Source organism: Protopterus annectens, chromosome 1.part2 (assembly GCF_019279795.1).
Source record: "Protopterus annectens isolate FY-2018-M chromosome 1.part2, PAN1.0, whole genome shotgun sequence".
Lineage (NCBI taxonomy): Eukaryota > Metazoa > Chordata > Ceratodontiformes > Protopteridae > Protopterus > Protopterus annectens.
The window spans coordinates 570739577-570762852 of NC_056727.1; positions in this window are offsets into that span (position 1 = coordinate 570739577).

Consider the following 23276-nt stretch of genomic DNA (forward strand, 5'->3'; position numbering starts at 1 on the left):
CCAATAAAGCCAAATCCCACTAGCTGTGGACATGCACATTTCAGCCTTCTTATGGCATCATCAGCACAGCATAAGTAGTATGTTTGGCTAACCTTTAGAAACACAGGGTTGTTGTACCCAGCTGATATCTATGCTGATGATGCCATAAAAAAGCTGAAACATGCATGTCCACAGCTTGTGGGGGTTAGCTTTATTGGCCTGAATTTGTCCATAAATAGACTTAAAAAGAAAAAAGTAATCAGTATTCACAATTGCCTTATAGCTAAAACACCTGATGTTCTTAAAGGGACATTTGCATATATCCCATGTTGCCTCTGATATAGGAGGTTTAAGGAATCACACAGTGGAAAGTTTAGCCTTGCTAGATTATTCTTTTGGTTTTTAGTGATTGTTTTTTTTCTGTGACCTTTTTACTCATTATTTTAGTTTGTTGGCTTTATAAACATGAACACCTTGGATTAGACTGTCCATACACCCAGTAGGGGTGCAAACATACTTGACCTGGTACTTACAAACATGAGAGAATGCTGTAACTGACCATTCCCTGTGTAGTGTCCTCTCTGGTGAGGTCAGACTATAAAGCTATCTCCTTTGTAATAAAAAATCAGTTCCATGACCCCAGATAACCCTGTAACATTTAGGAACTATTCTAAGGCAAACTTCCTACTACTAAATGATAGCCTGTCAAAATTTTAAGTCCCCCAGCTCCTGAGAACAAAGTTGACTATGCAAAACTGTTCTCAGAAACTCAGTACAGTCATGTTTATTAATGTAAAGAGACAGCTGTACCTACCAGAAATAAGCCCAGAACTAACTCAAAAAACAAAACACCCTGGTAGAATCCAAACATAAACAGATTGTACAACAAAAGAAAAAAATCATAGCCATGATTAGAAGTGCTATACCCAACATGATAAAAGCACTCTCATCAATATAAACAAAAAACTAAGAGGGCAAATTAAGTCTACTAAAGCCAAATTTGAGATAAAGATTGCTTCCAAGGCAAAGGCCTACCACAAGGCTTTCTTTAGCTATGTCTGAAACATTAAAGGTAGCACACAGCAGTGTGCAGAACTGATTGTAAATGCAGCCAACTACATGGAGCCAGAAGGTATAGCAAATCTACTGGCCAAAAAAATTAGCTCCGATTTTAACCCCCTCTCTTCCCTGCCATCCCAGGAAATGCATCAAACAACTCCCCCCAACTATTACTACTGATAGGGTTGCCAGCTGTCCGGTTTTTGACCGGACTATCCGGTTTTCAGTGAAATTGTCCGGTGGAAAAAAATCATCAAAACCGGACTAATGAAGTCCGTTTTTTTTTTTTTTTTTGCGCAGTCCGAGTCATCTTAAGGAGGACTGAAAAGTAAAAAACTGAAACGTACCATCGGTAACTTTATAACGGTAAGGAAGTTGGGTTGTCTAGACACGCCTTATTTTTAAGGCGGAATAAGGAAGTACTTTGTGGTGGAATCACGTGAAATGAACTGAGCATGTAAATATTAGAAGCGCTCAAGTTAAAATGGAAACGTTGAATTTTTTATTTTTATGTTTTAGTTTTTTATTTGTGTGTCTTCTTACAGCGATGACTTGATTCATGCATATGTAGTTCCTCATAGCCACATGGACGTTGGCTGGGTTTACACTGTGCAGGTAATTTCCGTTTAAAATTCTTGATCAGAAAATAGTTTTAATGTACAGAAAATTATTAGACTCCCTGGGCCATGTTTAGTATAGATCTGCTGCCATTTACTTTTTTGTGTAAGACATTTGCGTGATTTATTGTTGAGACGGGAGGAGACTGTCTCTATTTTCTGTCTTTACCATTGTATCGGAGTTCCTGCATATTGCATACAATTTTACAAATTGTATGATACAATTCGGTCATCTGCAGGAACTCCGAATCCGATAAATAAAGCTAGGTTGGCAAGAAACCTACAAACGTTGATAAACTTCTATGAGTTCACATTTACAAATGTCTGATTCTGGAATATCTAGCTTTATGCATTGGTAAACTGAAAAAGAAACTTAAGTTTATTTTCTTATCTGGGTTAAACTTAGGGGCAGCCCTTATAGTTGGTACACGGAGGTGGCGAGAGGACTCCGGTGTGAAGTGATCTGTCCACGCCAGTGTAAAAGTCCAATACACAGTCATATCGACTGCCAATCTACACATCAGTCATAGATGTATCAGAAAAAGTTTTTTTTTTTTTTTTTACTCATAATAGACTGTGTTAGGTAGGGATCACGGTTGTAACCAGATTTTTTTCAGTTTGAACAGTCGATCTGATAAATGGCTTGATGGATGGACCCACATATGGTTCACCAAGTCACAGGACCATATACAAAATACTAAACATACAGCGCTGGAAATACTGGTCCAATGGAACAGCGAAATAAAGCACGTAATGCATCTCAGACAATCCATGTGTGATTAATGGCATGGTTGCTGGAGGGACTGGGCAGGGGAGGATGGGATACCATCTGTGGGGAGGGAGACTGTCTAGGCTTGCTACAGTAGTGGCCTTAATAGCCTGGCAAGCTCATGCTGCAAGTGATATACCATTTGGTCAGCGGGTTGACCATGTGCAGAAATGCACATGTATCTTCGAAGTCAGAGATTGTTGAGTTGGTAAAGCTACAGTGGTGTGGTGGGGAGTTAGGACACACTTCCTGGCAGCAGAATGACCTTGCATTATATCTGTTGGTATCTCAATGGTCCCATAAAAGGGTCAAGTTGAGTCCAAGGAAGGCTGGCTAAGGTAGGACCAGTAGCGCAACGCAAATTCAGCATGATATGATTGTGTACTTAGTTTTGTTCCACTTGACCACTTTACTTCCTCTAAAGCGAGTTTACGTGTCATCACCGTTGTCAGTGTCACTCACGCAGCACGCTGTAACAGTTTTACACACCTGGCACCTTTTAATGAGAAACCAGTCCACTGGCCGCAATACGCAGCAGAATGCTGGAGTAGGAGGAGTGTGTTTGACAGGCTGACAGGCTACAGCTCGGTCATGTAATGAATAGCTGGATAGTTTAAACCGGCGTTTGAAGACTATGTATATAAGTACAGTGTCTCGTTTACTTTGTTGTTGAGCGGATAGTTGGACGATGGTACTCATTCAAAAGTACTGAAATCCAGAAATAGTCAAGGACTTTTTTCCACCTATTCAGTTGCTTGCTTGCAATAGTGCCCCTTAGTTAAGGTAAATTACCACTAAATATGTTATCAGTTCTAATGTTGGCTGTTTTTTGTTCTTAATCAGTTTATATTTGTAATTTTCGGTTGTGGGAGAGGAATAATGAATGCCTTTGTGCATCACTGAATGAGTCACAGAAAAAAATGTTAAGACTGGCTAGAACTGAGCTTTTAGCTGTTACCAGACTTGCAGCAATATTTTTGAAGGAATGAGGACCGCCTTACCAACTGTGTGGGCCCTAATTTTAGATCATTTTGAGGGGGACCCCGCATCTGACCTCTCATCACTAGAGTTACCACCTATTCAAATGCCCAAAGTGGGACAGTTGTGGCACAAACATCAGATTTTTCAGGCCAAAACATACCCACAGCCAGTACAAAGGACAGAACTTCACTTTTTTGCCTAAATAAAAGCGTATTCTTGTAGCATTTTAGTTGCTTGTTCTGTTTCTTATAACATTTAAGTGTTTCAGATACAGAATTCCTGTTTTATACAACTAGTCTATTGCATAAAATATAGGAAATAATTTTGCCCTAAAATCTCAGGACATTTTCCATTTTTACAATTTTTTTGCAGGACACAACTGCCAAAAGAGGGACTGTCCCTCACAAAGTGGAACAGGTGGTAAGTAACCCTGTCTACCACCCCACCTCTCCCTCCGCATGATGGCTTCTTGAGCTTAATAATATTTCATATTAGATATCAGAAATGTATGCTATTAATTAATATTAAAATAAAATAATATATTTGTTTATTAATTTGTATTTTGTCCTGGATTATCCCTATCCAACATCTCCTATTGCTCATCTTGCAGGATTTGTTTAAATAACTCTGGCACACTGTAAGGGGCCTATTTGTTGGGCACTGAGGTACTGTGTCTACAAGGTGTGTCACCAAATGGGTGCACACTGGCTTACCAGTAACCATGTCTCAAATTATGTAGTACTGCTTGGATATCCGGACCCTGGGTAGGAGTCAGCTGCAATTTTCCCTCTTGTTCCCCAACACAATTTTTTTCATTTTATTTTTTTTCAGTCTCCTTTCCTGTATTGCTTTCATTTGATTCATACCTTTCTCTCCTTCGAATCGCATCCCATGCCCAACAATTGTGCATACTCAAATACTTTATTTTCTCCTTTGAAACATTATACTGTACAATGTTATGATGGTGAACAGGTACTCTTCTTACCTAGTTTACTACTTTTACTGATTAAAATCTAGTACTGCATCTACTTGATTGTGATCATTGATACTACATACTATCATGACTTATACTTCTCGGCATGCTTCTTACATTACCACTGCACTATTGCATTGTTACTGATTAAAGTTTATTGTTTTTTGGTAGCTTTTTTCTTTGTGTTACTGTTTTAATACCTTTAGTAAAGAAAATAATTTTCTATCCACCTCTGCCTCCCACTACTCAACTCTTCATGTTTCACTTCTCTGGGATTATGTTCATACCTGTGACAGCAACAAGCATTTATCTGCATACTGCAGATTTGGTAACATTCTGACTAAGTGATCAGAAGTTACCGCACATCAAAGTACCTGCATTTCTAGTGTATGTTTTAGTGCTGCCTGAGACTAACTATTCCATATTTATTTCTTGTAACTGTTCATTAACAACCATCCATAAACTCCATACCAGTGAGAAGCAAAAGAAAATGTTACCTTGCAGTCTTCAAAATAAGAATGGTCTTATCTGGAACAGAAAAAGAGGGCGTTCCCATCAGCTGATGTCACCGTGATGTCATAAAATGGGTGTGGCATTGATGGGAGAGTGGGTGGGAATGGGTGGAGTTATGGGTGATGCGAGGGGCGTGACCTTAGTCCGGTTTTGGCCACAAAGAAATCTGGCAACCCTAACTACTGAGCATGTCCTAGATGTGCTTTCTAATGCCAAAAACACTGCATTGATGGTCCTGATAATATCCCAAAATGCCTCCTAAATAATCTGAAACATGACCTATTGAGACCACTGGAGTCTCTGTTTAACCATAGTCTCCAGACAGGCATTATGCCACATGAATGGATAACTGCAATGGTTATCCCTTTGCACAAGGACAGGCCATCAGTGGACCCCAGGAACTACAGACCCATAGAACTGACTCATCTCATATGCAAAGCTATAGAAAGAATTATCATGGAAATTATTAAGAAGGACACAGAAAACCTTCAAACACTGGATCCAACCCAGTTTGTGTTTGTCAAGGACAGATCATGTCTAGCCAACATAGCAGACTTCTTTGAGAAGGTCACCAAAGCAATAGATGAGATCATGAGGACAAAAAGTGTTCATGCTGCCTACTTTGACCTGGCTAAGGCTTTTGATACAATACCCGACTCAAGCATTGTAAACAAAGTTAAGAAAGTAGGCATAAACCCCTATATAACACACTGGATAGCCAGCTAACTCTCAGCTAGCACCCAGGAAGCTAGGATAGGGTAGATCACCTCCACAAAGAGGCTAGTCACTAACAGAGACCCTCAGGGTTCTGTGCTGGGTCCGCTCCTTTTTGGTATCTACTTCTCAGATGTCAAGGCCAATATCAAGGCCCTCTGACTGACCAAGTAATGGCTTTTTTAATTTTATCTCCCACAGGGCTGATGATACTGCACTGTTAGAGATTACTTTTACTTTGAGTAGTAAGTTCACTTTTACCTAGGAATCTGCAACCCTTAATTAGTAATATCTGGCTTCTATTTCTGTACCATTTCTTTTATTTTTTGAAATACTGCATTCTGAGTAGTGTCAACTAATATCTGGAATTGTTTTACATTAGGTTTGATTTTCCAGTAGCGACAGCATCTTTATACACCCTAAATGGCTTCTAAAATAAGCACATGAGCAAACAGTTTACCAAAGTTTAGACAGATCCTACTCCAAAGCAAGATTTTCCAGATCTGTGCTCATGCATGACCACAAGATGGCAGTATAACAGCACTAATGTATGGAAAGCTTTGACACAATTTTAAGGAACTGTAGTAAAAGCACCATCCAGTAAACTTAAATATCTCTTAATAACTTCATTCCAAAAAATCACACATAAGCAAATACTTAACATATTGTGAGGAATTGCACACATTGATATAACTTTGTTTTGCAAATTGTCCCTTTGGAGCTTTTCACATCAGGCCTCCGCTGAAAATTGGTACTTACCCAGACTGACTTTCCCGGTAATCAAAAGTCAATAAATAATAAATGGAAATTCTGTATCCTCTTCCAGCAACTGAAAAAGATTATTGCACAACTTTGGAATTTTCATTCTGCTCCAGTAGCACTGATTACATTTATCTTCCTCCATTGACTGTCCGTTGGTCATTTTGATTCCTTTTGTGGACTTATGCCACTGAAATAATACACTGCAGGGAATTTGAATAGTTTGCTAAACTATCAAATAAAATGACTCAGACTTAAAACCTTGTCAACGAAATCCCAGTGCTTTAGCATTAAATGCTTTGCCAACATTTATGATTAGATGACATCAGACTTAATAAAATAAATCATAAAAATAAAATAGCGTTGTTTTCACACTATCTTGTGATGTTTGCATGCACAACAGTTACAAATGGATCAAGATATTTCCCATCCATACTCTATAAATAAGATCATAATACATATTATGCAGAGTGCAGACTGCAGAAAGCAGTGGACACAAATATGGAATAAATAAATGTAGCTGTTTACATTGATTTCATTTCACATTAAATTGCTTTCAAAGACTCTTTGCAGGTGGAAATTGAAGGCTTGTTTTGAGTATCATAGGTTGCTCCATATGATGATTCACTTCACTGACTGTAAATCACTAAAGCATAATTTGACAAAACATTTTGCTGAAAACAACTAAAACAAACAAAAATTAATTAAAAAAAAAATTCATTACAACAGTGCCACAGTGTTAAAGATTCTTGGGATGTTGTGATCTACTCGACACTCATTAGACCCATTATAGAGTACAACGCTCCTTTTGGAATGTACCTCATATGACATCTGCAGCAGCTGGAAAGGCCACAGAAGTACCTCACAAAGAGGATTACTAGCCTCAAACAACTGCCCTACACTGACCGCCTCAAACAACTCCAGCTTTACTCCATAGCATATCCCCACCCAAGGTGATTCCCCAACATATAAAGCTATGTCAAACCCAGAGCTGTTGGACATGCTACACCTAAAGAAATCCCAATCCCTCCAGCTACACGCCCGGACCTAAACCTTGTCACCAAAATAAACAGGACATGCTGGAGGGATAGATTCCTGTCCCAGAGACTTCCCATACACTGGAACAGGCTACCCATCTATGTCATGCAAAGTTCTTCATTAGCACTCTTCAAGAAAAATCTTGATGAGTGGATGGGAAATAGGAAATACACCCCAGGGATCACTTCTGTGTCTCTGCTCGACAGTGGCACAGGAAAATAACTTTCTTGGGTGGCGTAAGCCAGGGAACCTTGTTGGCTAGGCTTACGGGGCCCTTGGGCCCATAGCCTAGTTTCCTATGAACCCATGGAGGTAATTATTTAAGGTTGGAGAGGTGATTGTGCTGGATGTAATACAAATAATAGGAAATATGTGTTCTTTACCTATCTACTATTTATTTTGGAAAAGTGGTGTTTTTAGGAAAATAAATTATGATTACTTCAGTTCATTCATTTTGCAATACTTATTTCATTTTAATAATGATCAGAGGGATCTGGAAAGTTGTTGTCACCGACTGGTATAAAGGAGAAAAGTAAAAATGTTGGTCCATAGAAAAAAAAAACACACACACACACACACACACACACACACACACACACACACACACACACACACACACACACACACACACACACACACACACACACACACACACACACACACACACACACACACACACACACACACACCCACACACACACACACACACACACACACACACACACGCACAGACTTATGGGCAGTTTGTAGGATGTCAGTTCACGTGTTTTTTTTTTTTTTTTTGTGAGGGGGGATGTGGGAAAAAAATACAAACATCAGTTAGAACACAGAGAGAGAACAGGGAGGATCTGCAGACACTACACAGAATTTATCCTAACTAGGAGCTGAATCAAGTTGCCAAGCACTTTGAGGTAGCAATGTGGGGCTATATTAAGAAAGAATGCTTAAAATGTTGAGTATGACATGCTGACAGCTTTTAAGCAAAAAATTTATCTAAGGCCCCCAATATCAAAAAGAGCTTCGAAAACATATTTGGCCAGCTGCAGGAAGCCAGCGGCTGAAAGCTAAAATGTACTGTACACCATTAACCCCCCCCCCCCAAAAAAAAAAACAAATTAAAAAAAAAACAAATCCACAAACAAAATAAAGTGTGGGGGTTCCCCACAGTCCCCCTACTTAAATATACCAACTCTGAGATTGCACCACAGTGGAGGACTGTCAGAACATTACACAGAATGAATGATGACACTGCACCACAGTGGAGGACTGTCATAACGTTACAGAGAATGAACGATGACACTGCACCACAGTGGAGGACTGTCATAACATTACACAGGGTGAGCGATGACACTGCACCACAGTGGAGGACTGTCATAACATTACACAGAATGAACGATGACACTGCACCACAGTGGAGGACTGTCATAACATTACACGGGGTGAATGATGACACTGCACCACAGTGGAGGACTGTCATAGCATAACACAGGGTGAATGATGACACTGCACCACAGTGGAGGACTGTCATAACATTACACAGGGTGAAACGGGCACTGCACCACAGTGGAGGACTGTCATAACATTACACAGGGTGAACGATGACACTGCACCACAGTGGAGGACTGTCATAACATTACACAGGGTGACGATGACACTGCACCACAGTGGCGGACTGTCATAACATTACACAGGGTGAACGATGACACTGCACCACAGTGGAGGACTGTCATAACATTACACAGAATGAACGATGACACTGCACCACAGTGGAGGACTGTCATAACATTACACAGAATGAATGATGACACTGCACCACAGTGGAGGACTGTCATAACATTACACAGAATGAATGATGACACTGCACCACAGTGGAGGACTGTGATAACATTACACAGAATGAATGATGGCACTGCACCACAGTGGAGGACTGTCATAACATTACACAGGGTGAATGATGACACTGCACCACAGTGGAGGACTGTCATAACATTACACAGAATGAGCGATGACACTGCATCACAGTGGAGGACTGTCATAACATTGCACAGAATGAATGATGACACTGCACCACAGTGGAGGACTGTCATAACATTACACAGAATGAATGATGACACTGCACCACAGTGGAGGACTGTCATAACATTTCACAGGGTGAATGATGACACTGCACCACAGTGGATGACTGTCATAACATTACACAGGGTGAACGATGATACTGCCCCCAGTGGAGGACTGTCATGACATTACACAGGGTGAATGATGACACTGCACCACAGTGGAAGACTGTAAGAATGGCTAGACAAGGTGAATGTTCTGACATCAGCCATTGGCTTCCTGATGGCTGGTATAACTTTTTTTAAACTCCTTGTTTCGACAGTCTTAGCTTTTTAGATAAATGTTCGCTTAAAAGCTTGGTGTCATACTCCACATTTTAAGTGTTCGTTCATCTGACAGGGAACCAGCAATGCTACCTTCTGCCGCCTGTACTACTGCCATTATGAATTAGTTTGTATCATTCATTCAAAATGAGAACAATGAGAGTGATACAATTAGTCCATTATATATTATATATTATATATTATACATTATATGTTATATATTATACTTATATATTATATATTATATATTATACTTATCTATTATATATTATACATTATATATTATATATTATATATTATATATTATACATCAAAATTATATATTATATATTTATATATTTTATATTTTATATTTTATATTATACATTATATATATATTATACATTATACATTATATATATATTATATATTATACATTATATATATTATATATTATATATTATATATTATACATTATATATTATATATTATATATTATATATTATATATTATATATTATATATTATACATTATATATTATATATTATATATTATATATTATACATTATATATTATATATTATATATTGCTTTTTAAGATCACTTGAGCAGTAAATTTTCTATAGCCTACATATCTTCAATTAATAAACAGAAAAAAAGTATTTCCTTGTGGTGCTTGGATCAAACAAATGATTTATTTAAAAATAATGGCTTTGCTGCAGACATGTCACAGTTAGATTTTAAATAGTCCCTTTATTATTTAGTTTTCTGGTTTTCTGGTCAAGAAATAAAATGTGTTGAATATTGTAATAAGGGACATTTTTTATTGCATCATATAATAAATATTAGGTTTAATGCAATTTTACCCTTGGAAGTATATCATTGTAAGCTTCTTGGGTCTTTGATGTTATTGTCTACTCTATGCGTCACAATCTCATTTTACAAGTTGTACACTCCTAGATATTCAAAAATATCAACTCAGGCGTTGTTTTTGTGGGGAGTGCTTGTAAACTTACAGACTGGTTCTTTTTTAATGTTTATGAAATGTTATTCTTTGACTTTATGTGTTATGTCTTGTGCACATTGTTTGCAACGTGATTGGATAAAAATTAAGTAGCTGAGGTCTTACTGTATTGTACAGATTCACAATTAATGCAAGTCTAATGTACTATGAAGGGAACAGTAAAGGGAACAATAATGCTTCTGTGCCCAAAGCAGCCCTGATGATTTAATGTTTAAGGTTTGACCTTCTTTAAGTGGTTCTTGATTTGTTTGGCCTGTTCCTTTACTATTATTTTGCTAGTAACACTAACAGTGTTTTAAACCCCCTGCATGTGTTTTTACAGAGCATATGGTTACTTAAAGCATCTCGTTATAGAAGATTACCATTGGCTACTGATTGATATCATCAGAGTGGGTTTTGTGCTGAGACTGTAGCATTCTGTGTTTGGTGAGACCCACAGGCTACATCTGATTGCATTTGTGATTGTGACTAATAAAGGGGGAATTGATTATAAATTGCTTTTTGCTTCCAAATTAATTCACTAATTAAGAAATCACAAGGACCCTAGCTCAGGAAAATATCCTTGGTCCTTTCTGGGATTTAATTATTTATAGTCAGACTCTAGGTAGCTGATGCATTTCATTTGTTGACCTAATTAACAAAAGCTAACTAGATAAGCATGCTTTGGCCTGTAAGTAGTAAACACACTGTACAGTTCTTTCAATGTTACATATTGATCATATATTTCTATTATGCAGTTGGCTACCTTTTAGACATCGCATTTTCTGAGATGGTACATGGCTTTGAATTTTATCTCCCACAGGCGCTGATGATACTGCACTGTTAGAGATTACTTTTACTTTGAGTAGTAAGTTCACTTTTTACCTAGGAATCTGCAACCCTTAATTAGTAATATCTGGCTTCTATTTCTGTACCATTTCTTTTATTTTTTGAAATACTGCATTCTGAGTAGTGTCAACTAATATCTGGAATTGTTTTACATTAGGTTTGATTTTCCAGTAGCGACAGCATCTTTATACACCCTAAATGGCTTCTAAAATAAGCACATGAGCAAACAGTTTACCAAAGTTTAGACAGATCCTACTCCAAAGCAAGATTTTCCAGATCTGTGCTCATGCATGACCACAAGATGGCAGTATAACAGCACTAATGTATGGAAAGCTTTGACACAATTTTAAGGAACTGTAGTAAAAGCACCATCCAGTAAACTTAAATATCTCTTAATAACTTCATTCCAAAAAATCACACATAAGCAAATACTTAACATATTGTGAGGAATTGCACACATTGATATAACTTTGTTTTGCAAATTGTCCCTTTGGAGCTTTTCACATCAGGCCTCCGCTGAAAATTGGTACTTACCCAGACTGACTTTCCCGGTAATCAAAAGTCAATAAATAATAAATGGAAATTCTGTATCCTCTTCCAGCAACTGAAAAAGATTATTGCACAACTTTGGAATTTTCTTTCTGCTCCAGTAGCACTGATTACATTTATCTTCCTCCATTGACTGTCCGTTGGTCATTTTGATTCCTTTTGTGGACTTATGCCACTGAAATAATACACTGCAGGGAATTTGAATAGTTTGCTAAACTATCAAATAAAATGACTCAGACTTAAAACCTTGTCAACGAAATCCCAGTGCTTTAGCATTAAATGCTTTGCCAACATTTATGATTAGATGACATCAGACTTAATAAAATAAATCATAAAAATAAAATAGCGTTGTTTTCACACTATCTTGTGATGTTTGCAAGCACAACAGTTACAAATGGATCAAGATATTTCCCATCCATACTCTATAAATAAGATCATAATACATATTATGCAGAGTGCAGACTGCAGAAAGCAGTGGACACAAATATGGAATAAATAAATGTAGCTGTTTACATTGATTTCATTTCACATTAAATTGCTTTCAAAGACTCTTTGCAGGTGGAAATTGAAGGCTTGTTTTGAGTATCATAGGTTGCTCCATATGATGATTCACTTCACTGACTGTAAATCACTAAAGCATAATTTGACAAAACATTTTGCTGAAAACAACTAAAACAAACAAAAATTAATTAAAAAAAAAATTCATTACAACAGTGCCACAGTGTTAAAGATTCTTGGGATGTTGTGATCTACTCGACACTCATTAGACCCATTATAGAGTACAACGCTCCTTTTGGAATGTACCTCATATGACATCTGCAGCAGCTGGAAAGGCCACAGAAGTACCTCACAAAGAGGATTACTAGCCTCAAACAACTGCCCTACACTGACCGCCTCAAACAACTCCAGCTTTACTCCATAGCATATCGCCTACTCCAAGGTGATCTCGGCCTAACATATAAAGCTATGTCAAACCCAGAGCTGTTGGACATGCTACACCTAAAGAAATCCCAATCCCTCCGAGCTACACGCTCTAGGACCTAAACCTTGTCACCAAAATAAACAGGACATGCTGGAGGGATAGATTCCTGTCCCAGAGACTTCCCATACACTGGAACAGGCTACCCATCTATGTCATGCAAAGTTCTTCATTAGCACTCTTCAAGAAAAATCTTGATGAGTGGATGGGAAATAGGAAATACACCCCAGGGATCACTTCTGTGTCTCTGCTCGACAGTGGCACAGGAAAATAACTTTCTTGGGTGGCGTAAGCCAGGGAACCTTGTTGGCTAGGCTTACGTAGGCCCTTGGGCCGATAGCCTAGTACCTACCTATGAACCCATGGAGGTAATTATTTAAGGTTGGAGAGGTGATTGTGCTGGATGTAATACAAATAATAGGAAATATGTGTTCTTTACCTATCTACTATTTATTTTGGAAAAGTGGTGTTTTCAGGGAAAATAAATTATGATTACTTCAGTTCATTCATTTTGCAATACTTATTTCATTTTAATAATGATCAGAGGGATCTGGAAAGTTGTTGTCACCGACTGGTATAAAGGAGAAAAGTAAAAATGTTGGTCCATAGAACACACACACACACACACACACACACACACACACACACACACACACACACACACACACACACAGACACACACACGTGCACACACACACACACACACACACACACACACACACACACACACACACACACACACACACACACACACACACACACACACACACACACACACACACACACACACACACACACACTTATGGGCAGTTTATAGGATGCCAGTTCACCTGTTTTTTTGTTTTTTTTTGGGAGGGGGGATGTGGGAAGAAACTACAGACGTCAGTTAGAACACAGAGAGAGAACAGGGAGGATCTGCAGACTCTACACAGAATTTATCCTAACTAGGAGCTGAATCAAATAGCCAAGCACTTTGAGGTAGCAATGCTGGGTCTATATTAGATGAATGAATGCTTAAAATGTTGAGTATGACATGCGCGACAGCTTTTAAGCAAAAATTCATCTAAGCGAAACCCCATAATATCGAAAAAAAGAGCTTCGAAAACATATTTGGCCAGCTGCAGGAAGCCAGCGGCTGAAAGCTAAAATGTACTGTACACCATTAACCCCCCCCCCAAAAAAAAAAAAAAAAACAAAAACAAATCAACAAACCAAATAAAGTGTGGGGGGGGTTCGGCCCCCACAGTCCCCCTACTTAAATATACCAACTCTGAGATTGCACCACAGTGGAGGACTGTCAGAACATTACACAGAATGAATGATGACACTGCACCACAGTGGAGGACTGTCATAACGTTACAGAGAATGAACGATGACACTGCACCACAGTGGAGGACTGTCATAACATTACACAGGGTGAGCGATGACACTGCACCACAGTGGAGGACTGTCATAACATTACACAGAATGAACAATGACACTGCACCACAGTGGAGGACTGTCATAACATTACACGGGGTGAATGATGACACTGCACCACAGTGGAGGACTGTCATAGCATAACACAGGGTGAATGATGACACTGCACCACAGTGGAGGACTGTCATAACATTACACAGGGTGAACGATGACACTGCACCACAGTGGAGGACTGTCATAACATTACACAGGGTGAACGATGACACTGCACCACAGTGGAGGACTGTCATAACATTACACAGGGTGAACGATGACACTGCACCACAGTGGAGGACTGTCATAACATTACACAGGGTGAACGATGACACTGCACCACAGTGGAGGACTGTCATAACATTACACAGAATGAACGATGACACTGCACCACAGTGGAGGACTGTCATAACATTACACAGAATGAATGATGACACTGCACCACAGTGGAGGACTGTCATAACATTACACAGAATGAATGATGACACTGCACCACAGTGGAGGACTGTGATAACATTACACAGAATGAATGATGGCACTGCACCACAGTGGAGGACTGTCATAACATTACACAGGGTGAATGATGACACTGCACCACAGTGGAGGACTGTCATAACATTACACAGAATGAGCGATGACACTGCATCACAGTGGAGGACTGTCATAACATTGCACAGAATGAATGATGACACTGCACCACAGTGGAGGACTGTCATAACATTACACAGAATGAATGATGACACTGAACCACAGTGGAGGACTGTCATAACATTACACAGGGTGAATGATGACACTGCACCACAGTGGATGACTGTCATAACATTACACAGGGTGAACGATGATACTGCACCAGAGTGGAGGACTGTCATGACATTACACAGGGTGAATGATGACACTGCACCACAGTGGAAGACTGTAAGAATGGCCAGACAAGGTGAATGTTCTGACATCAGCCATTGGCTTCCTGATGGCTGGCCAACTATAACTTTTTGAAACTCCTTGTTTCGACAGTCTTAGCTTTCGCTTAGATGAATGTTCGCTTAAAAGCTGTCGAGCATGTCATACTCCACATTTTAAGTGTTCGTTCATCTGACAGGGAACCAGCAATGCTACCTTCTGCCGCCTGTACTACTGCCATTATGAATTAGTTTGTATACATTATATGTTATATATTATATATTATATATTATATATTATACATTATCTATTATATATTATACATTATATATTATATATTATATATTATATATTATACATCATATATTATATATTATACATTATATATATTATATATTATATATTATACATTATATATTATATATTATACATTATACATTATACATTATATATTATATATTATACATTATATATTATATATTATATATTATATATTATACATTATATATTATATATTATATATTATATATTATATATTATATATTATATATTATATATTATATATTATATATTATATATTATATATTATATATTATATATTATATATTATATATTATACATTATATATTATATATTATATATTGCTTTTTAAGATCACTTGAGCAGTAAATTTTCTATAGCCTACATATCTTCAATTAATAAACAGAAAAAAAGTATTTCCTTGTGGTGCTTGGATCAAACAAATGATTTATTTAAAAATAATGGCTTTGCTGCAGACATGTCACAGTTAGATTTTCGAAATAGTCACATTTATTATTTAGTTTTCTGGTTTTCTGGTCAAGAAATAAAATGTGTTGAATATTGTAATAAGGGACATTTTTTATTGCATCATATAATAAATATTAGGTTTAATGCAATTTTACCCTTGGAAGTATATCATTGTAAGCTTCTTGGGTCTTTGATGTTATTGTCTACTCTATGCGTCACAATCTCATTTTACAAGTTGTACACTCCTAGATATTCAAAAATATCAACTCAGGACGTTGCTTTTTTGTAAAGGAGAGCGCTTGTAAACTTACAGACTGGTTCTTTTTTAATGTTTATGAAATGTTATTCTTTGACTTTATGTGTTATGTCTTGTGCACATTGTTTGCAACGTGATTGGATAAAAATTAAGTAGCTGAGGTCTTACTGTATTGTACAGATTCACAATTAATGCAAGTCTAATGTACTATGAAGGGAACAGTAAAGGGAACAATAATGCTTCTGTGCCCAAAGCAGCCCTGATGATTTAATGTTTAAGGTTTGACCTTCTTTAAGTGGTTCTTGATTTGTTTGGCCTGTTCCTTTACTATTATTTTGCTAGTAACACTAACAGTGTTTTAAACCCCCTGCATGTGTTTTTACAGAGCATATGGTTACTTAAAGCATCTCGTTATAGAAGATTACCATTGGCTACTGATTGATATCATCAGAGTGGGTTTTGTGCTGAGACTGTAGCATTCTGTGTTTGGTGAGACCCACAGGCTACATCTGATTGCATTTGTGATTGTGACTAATAAAGGGGGAATTGATTATAAATTGCTTTTTGCTTCCAAATTAATTCACTAATTAAGAAATCACAAGGACGGCATAGCTCAGGAAAATATCCTTGGTCCTTTCTGGGATTTAATTATTTATAGTCAGACTCTAGTAACATTTTCTATACCAGTGATGCAAGAAGTGCTAGCTAGCTATGTGACTTAGGTTTGCATTCCTTGTTTCCTTGTACATTTATAAAGATACCTTTTTATTCATTTTTTCTCAGTATGTTCTCTCTCTCTCTCTCTCTCTCTCTCTCTATATATATATATATATATATATATATATACACATATATGTACATGCATACATAGATATACTTATTAATAATAGTTGACACAGCATGCTTGTCAAGCAGCTTACGTCTATAATAATAGTTTGCACATTCATTATAATGGGCACTGGTATATATATATTTATATATATATATATATATATTTATATATATATATATATATATATATATATATATATATATATATATGAATATACTAAAGCACAAAGGGAACTTGCATGATGTTAGGAGCCAATAATGGAGTGCCTCTGCTAGAACAGTAGTTTTGTCAAATGTCTTTTTATTACATTTTTCCAATGTGTAACAAAAGCAAAAAGAAAAAAGGTCCACTAGGCAGCCAAACTATACAAAGAAAACTTAGACCAGTTAATTGAGAATAAAATAAAAAAAGTATGATTTGTAGATTATTTAAAACAGAAAGTACTAAATTCTTCAAGTACAGTTATTGCAGTATAACATAACCAATGTGGTGTGAGTTAGCAGAATTTCTTGATAATTTGATGTCAACATCTCCATGATGCTTTTGAGTCTTTGATATTTTTAAATTTAGGAGAAAACTTGGATGCATTTTAATATTTAGTTATGCAGGAAGAAAATAAGCCCAGAGAATTAGAAACTTAGCTGCACTAAAGTAATTGATTTTGTGAGATGAACAACAAGCACAAGGTATTTATGATTCAGAGACACACATACCGCAAGCAGCGCATGCTAAGCAACAGTGCTGGCCATGGTATGTGCGAATGGCCATGTAGTCAAATAGTAATGAGCAACATTATAAAATTAAATGACATCTTGTATTCAGATAAGACAAATCAAGAAGGTGGAATGATTGACAAACATATAGTGCACAACATGAAGCTCTAACCACAGTGTTAACAAACATAGCTAAATCTTCATCTCATGACCCTGAATCTTGGAAATATGTTAGGGGTTGCAAAAGCATTAGCTAATGTATATCTGCAAGAATATCTTTTTGCCATGGGGATGAACATAATTGCCCTTGGAGGCACCATTCCTTTGATCTATCTTAACATTTCATGCACTGCACAACAATGAGGTTGTGGTCTTGTACCTTGTGAGTAGAATACTATGCAAGACATTGTGGACATGTGTCAGTCTCGTATGCAGGCCCATGGGATCCTGGAGTACCTATCTCAGTGGATATCAAGGTGTGGTACACTTGTTACCTGTACCAAAGGTTTTCTAGGTGTGAATTCTCCCAGGGACATCTTATTGGAAGTGCTGGATATGTCCCGAACACCTGGCTGATGACATCTATCAGAAATGTACAGAATGAAGCAGACTAGAGAACTATTCATTATAGCAAACAATGGTCATTGTGAATAATGTGTTTGAGATACTGAAGGCATGCTTTCTCTGTTTGGGTTTATTCTGTGGTGCCTTGCAGTATGATCCTGGCATGTATATGAAACTCATGTGCAATATTACGCCGTGTTATCCTTATGGTGTTAGTACAGCATGGAGGGTAGTTGCATAAGGAACAGTCCACAGCACACCAGGCAGTGAAGGCCTTGCCAGATGAGCAATCAATGGAGAGCCAGTAGCAAAGGAAGAACATACTAGATGGAGGTGGGCACAGTATGTCATGGCATGGACAAAGAGGCAGTGACTTACATGTAGCTTCAGCCCATAGTAAAACACATGCACTACATGCAGTCCCAACACCAGGCTGTACTTACTCATGCATAGGCTGGCCATATTGTGCATAAGACATAGGCAACTCAAGTAACACTGTACAAAGGGCAGAGTACAGTTATCATCATTTGGACAGGTGGGTGAGGGAGCAAATGTGTGGGTGTCTTTTACAAGGAAATGTGTGAGTGCTCAAGACTATTAAACCTAATTACAAATGAAAGACTGTGCTTGTGCGTAGGTTCTCTGACTGTGTGTGTGTGTGTGTGTGTGTGTGTGTGTGTGTGTGTGTGTGTGTGTGGTGGGGGGCATTAACATAAAAAGTTTTGTGAATGGCCAGTGTCACTGGATGATTATGTTTGCAAAGTACTGGGGGCTTTGGTGGTGTGTCTGTACGTTTGCTGGGACACAACCTCAGTAGTGGCTGCAGCACTGTGTCTCAGCCTACTGGACACATATGCATGATAGAGGGTTCAGCATCATAGTATGAGTAGAGCTTCCATCGGTGATGCAGGCAGCCCTTTACTACACAGTTGGACCTGTTGTTCATGTACAAAGCTGCCGGCATGTTTGTATAGGCAGACTGTTTACCTAATTTCAAGTTCATAACATTATTCAAAAAATGTCGCCCACACATAGAGAGTTGTTACATTTCAATCAACAAGGTGACATGACTGTTTCCTCTCATCGCACATACTTAGAATCTTTAGAACAGGCAAATGGTTTGATACAAAATGCTATTACAAGGCCAGCCTGAATGTATTCACATGTGGTCTGAGTAGTTGATGCTGGATGTGTTTACTTTAATTTTTCAGCACAGCCATTGCTTAGCCTTGTACTGATACTCTCCATCCACCTTCAGTAACTTGTAAAAGTAGCACTAGAGCTACTTTATTATGTTGTTAAGTCAAACAGCAGCTAACAGTAGCCATACTTAAAAGCATAAAGCTGAAAAAGTAGCACATACTGTATAGAAGCTGGGACCCAGTGCCTGTAATCAGTCAATACTAGAGTCATGTGCTGCAGCGTCATACCATGCTGCTCTATGAATTCATCAGTAGAGTAATGAAGCTCGCTTCCTTCTCTCACGGTTCTATGACATAAATTTGGGGCATAGACATTGTAATTATGCAAATGATAGCTGAACTGCCCTGAATCACTTAAGTTACATATTATGATGACTACCATAACTCCTCCCCTGTATTGTAGACTGTGTTTTGCACACTAGTAGGTAGGTAGCTGTGGCAAATGAAAGTTGGGTATGAGGACTGGATGATGTGGCAAAAGTTGTCACAAGTATGATAACCATACCGCATACAGGAGAGGAATGCTGCCATCACTATGGTCTAAAGCCATCCCAACCTCCTTAGCCAGTGGGGAGCCAAAGTTAAAACTGTAGCACCACAAAAGAACTGTAAGGAACCTTTGTCTTGCCCACACGTACAAACTCTCTACGATCTGTGGATGCCACACGTTTGCATACACTCTTAATTCTCTATTCATAGGCCAGGAGCTACAACCTAGAATGCACAGCTGCATATGAGGAAGATAGAACACCTTACAAGGTGTCAGCATGAGTCCAGGTTTAAAAGTTGATCCAAATGTCAAGAAGTATCATGGTAGAGCTGGTGGTCTGCTAGTGTATATTTCTTGTTCAGTACCACCAATTCTGTGCTAAGTTCCATAGTTCAAAGGTAGCTGTATGACTGATGCTATTACTGTGTGTGTGTGTGTGTGTGTGTGTGTGTGTGTGTGTGTGTGTGTTTGTGTGTGTGTGCGTGTGTGTCTGTGTCTGTGTGTGTCTGTGTGTGTGTGCGTGTCTGTGTGGTGTCTGTGTGTGTGTGTGTGTGTGTGTGTGTGTGTGTGCACGCGTGTGTGTAAAGGGACTACAGTGGAGTTGTATAAGTTGCATGACACACTAAGGCATTGCCTTTCAGGTTGCATACTCTGGTGTGTGCAGGTTTGGATCACACCCATTGTGTGTATATTGTGCATTCAGTGGTAATTTGTGGTATGTTTGTTGTAGTTTCAACAGCATTGTAAGAGAATTATTTGAGCTGTTTTTTAATTTGTATCTACACCTCTCTGTCCACCCTATTTCTCATCACCCCTTGTATTACATGCATTTATTTTGCTTTTCACCATTTAGTTACACTTCTATCAGCAGCATCTAAATCTTCACTAAGTGATCCAGTAAAGGCTGATCACCTCCCACACATGGCACAGTCATCCACTTCATTTGTAGGCCAGTCTGCCGTGGCTCCACACCTCAATCCTCAGCTACAAGGAATGGATTAGCTAACTCTGCATTGAAGGTTGGAGCTGTTGTCCCATCTGTCTGCAGTGCCAGTGGGAGTTTACACTTTTGTGATTTACTGGCATCTGACTGATATTGTTGGGAAGTTAACTGACAGATAGCTACATGTCTGCATCAGCCATCTCCAGAATCTCCTCCAGTGGCTCTTTGAGTTGCAGCCCTATCCTGCCCTGACTCCTCTGTCTGAGGCAGGGTTCAGTGATGAGGAAGCCTAGGATGACATTTAAGCTCTCACTGGGTTGTGGCTGGTAGGGATGTCAGCTGTGATATCCAATCATAGGTTCATAGGTTTATAGGTAGGTACTAGGCTATTGGCCCTAGGGCCTATATAAGCCTATCCAAAAAATGTACCCTGACTTTCACCACCCAAGAAAATTATTTTTCTGTGCCCCTGTCAAGCAGAGCCACAGAAGTGATCTCTGGGGTGAATTTCCCATTTCCCATCCAATCATCAAGATTTTTCTTGAAGAGTGCTAATGAGGAGCTCTGTTTGACATAGATAGGTAGTCTGTTCCAGAGTATGGGAAGTCTCTGGGACAGGAATCTATCCCTCCAGCATGTTCTGTTTATTGTGGTGGCAAGGTTTAGGTCCCTAGAGCGTGTAGCTCTGAGGGATTGGGATTTCTTTAAGTGGAGCATGTCCAACAGCTCTGGGTTTGACATAGCTTTGTATGTTAGGCAGAGATCACCCCTGAATAGGCGATATGCGATTGAGTAAAGCTGTAGTTTTTTGAGACGGTCTGCGTAGGGCATCTGTTTGAGGCCAATAATCCTCTTTGTGAGGTATTTCTGTGGTCTTTCCAGTTGTTGTAGATGTCTTGTGAGGTACATACCAAAAGGGGCGTTGTACTCTGTAATGGGTATAATAAGTGATGAGTAGAGGGGAACAATGATCTCTTTTTTTCTGGATGAGAATCCTTTTGTGATGAGATGAGCCACATAGAAGGATTTCCTGACCACTGTGGCAGTGTGATTATCAAAGGAGAGGCTACTGTCCACCTGTGTCCCAAGGTCTCTTATCACATTTTCAGCATTAAGTAGACTACCAGCTATGTGGTAGTTCATGGGTACAGAGTTTTTACCAAAGGGGGTGACAATACACTTTTTGGCATTGAGCTTCAGGCCATGGCTTTGACACCAGGTATCTGTCTCACTGAGGCCCTTTTGTAGTTTGTCCACATCATTAGGAGTTTCGATTATGGCTCCTAGATTGCAGTCATCTGCAAACTTTGTTAGCCAAAGACCTTCTGTGTTAGCCTGCACTTCAGAGAAGTAGATACCAAACAGGAGAGGACCCAGGACTGAACCCTGTGGTACTCCACGTGTCACTGGTCTGAAGTCGGATGTGGAATCCGCTACTTTCACAGTTTGGGTTCTGTCCATGACCCAGTTGGCAACCCATCTTGTGACATAGGGATTTATACCTAGTTTAGTGAGCTTATCTATAATTCCAGAGTGGGGGATGGTGTAGAAAGCCTTGGCGAGATCTAGATAAGCTGTGTGAACCATTTTACCCTCATCTATGGCTTTGGTGACTGCTTCAAAGAAGTCAATCAGGTTTAGGAGACATGATCTGCCTTTTACAAATCCAAACTGGGTAGGGTCCAGAATTTGGAGATTACCAATGTCTTTGTTTATGAGTTCCATGATGATACGTTCCATGGCCTTGCAGACCAGGCTTGTCAGGCTAATGGGGCAGTAGTTCCCGGGGTCCGTCATGGCTCCCCCTTTGTGGAGTGGGATAACCATCGCGGTGTGCCATTCAGTGGGTACAAAGCCTGAGGTGAGGCTATGATTGAACATGGTACTTAGGTAGGGTGCCAGTTCATTCTGTAGTTCATGTAGAACACAGCCTGGGATATTGTCAGGTTCCATGGATGCTGTGTTCTTGGATTTGGAGGTGTGTTTTTTTACCTGTGCAGCCGTGATTATAGGAACTTTGC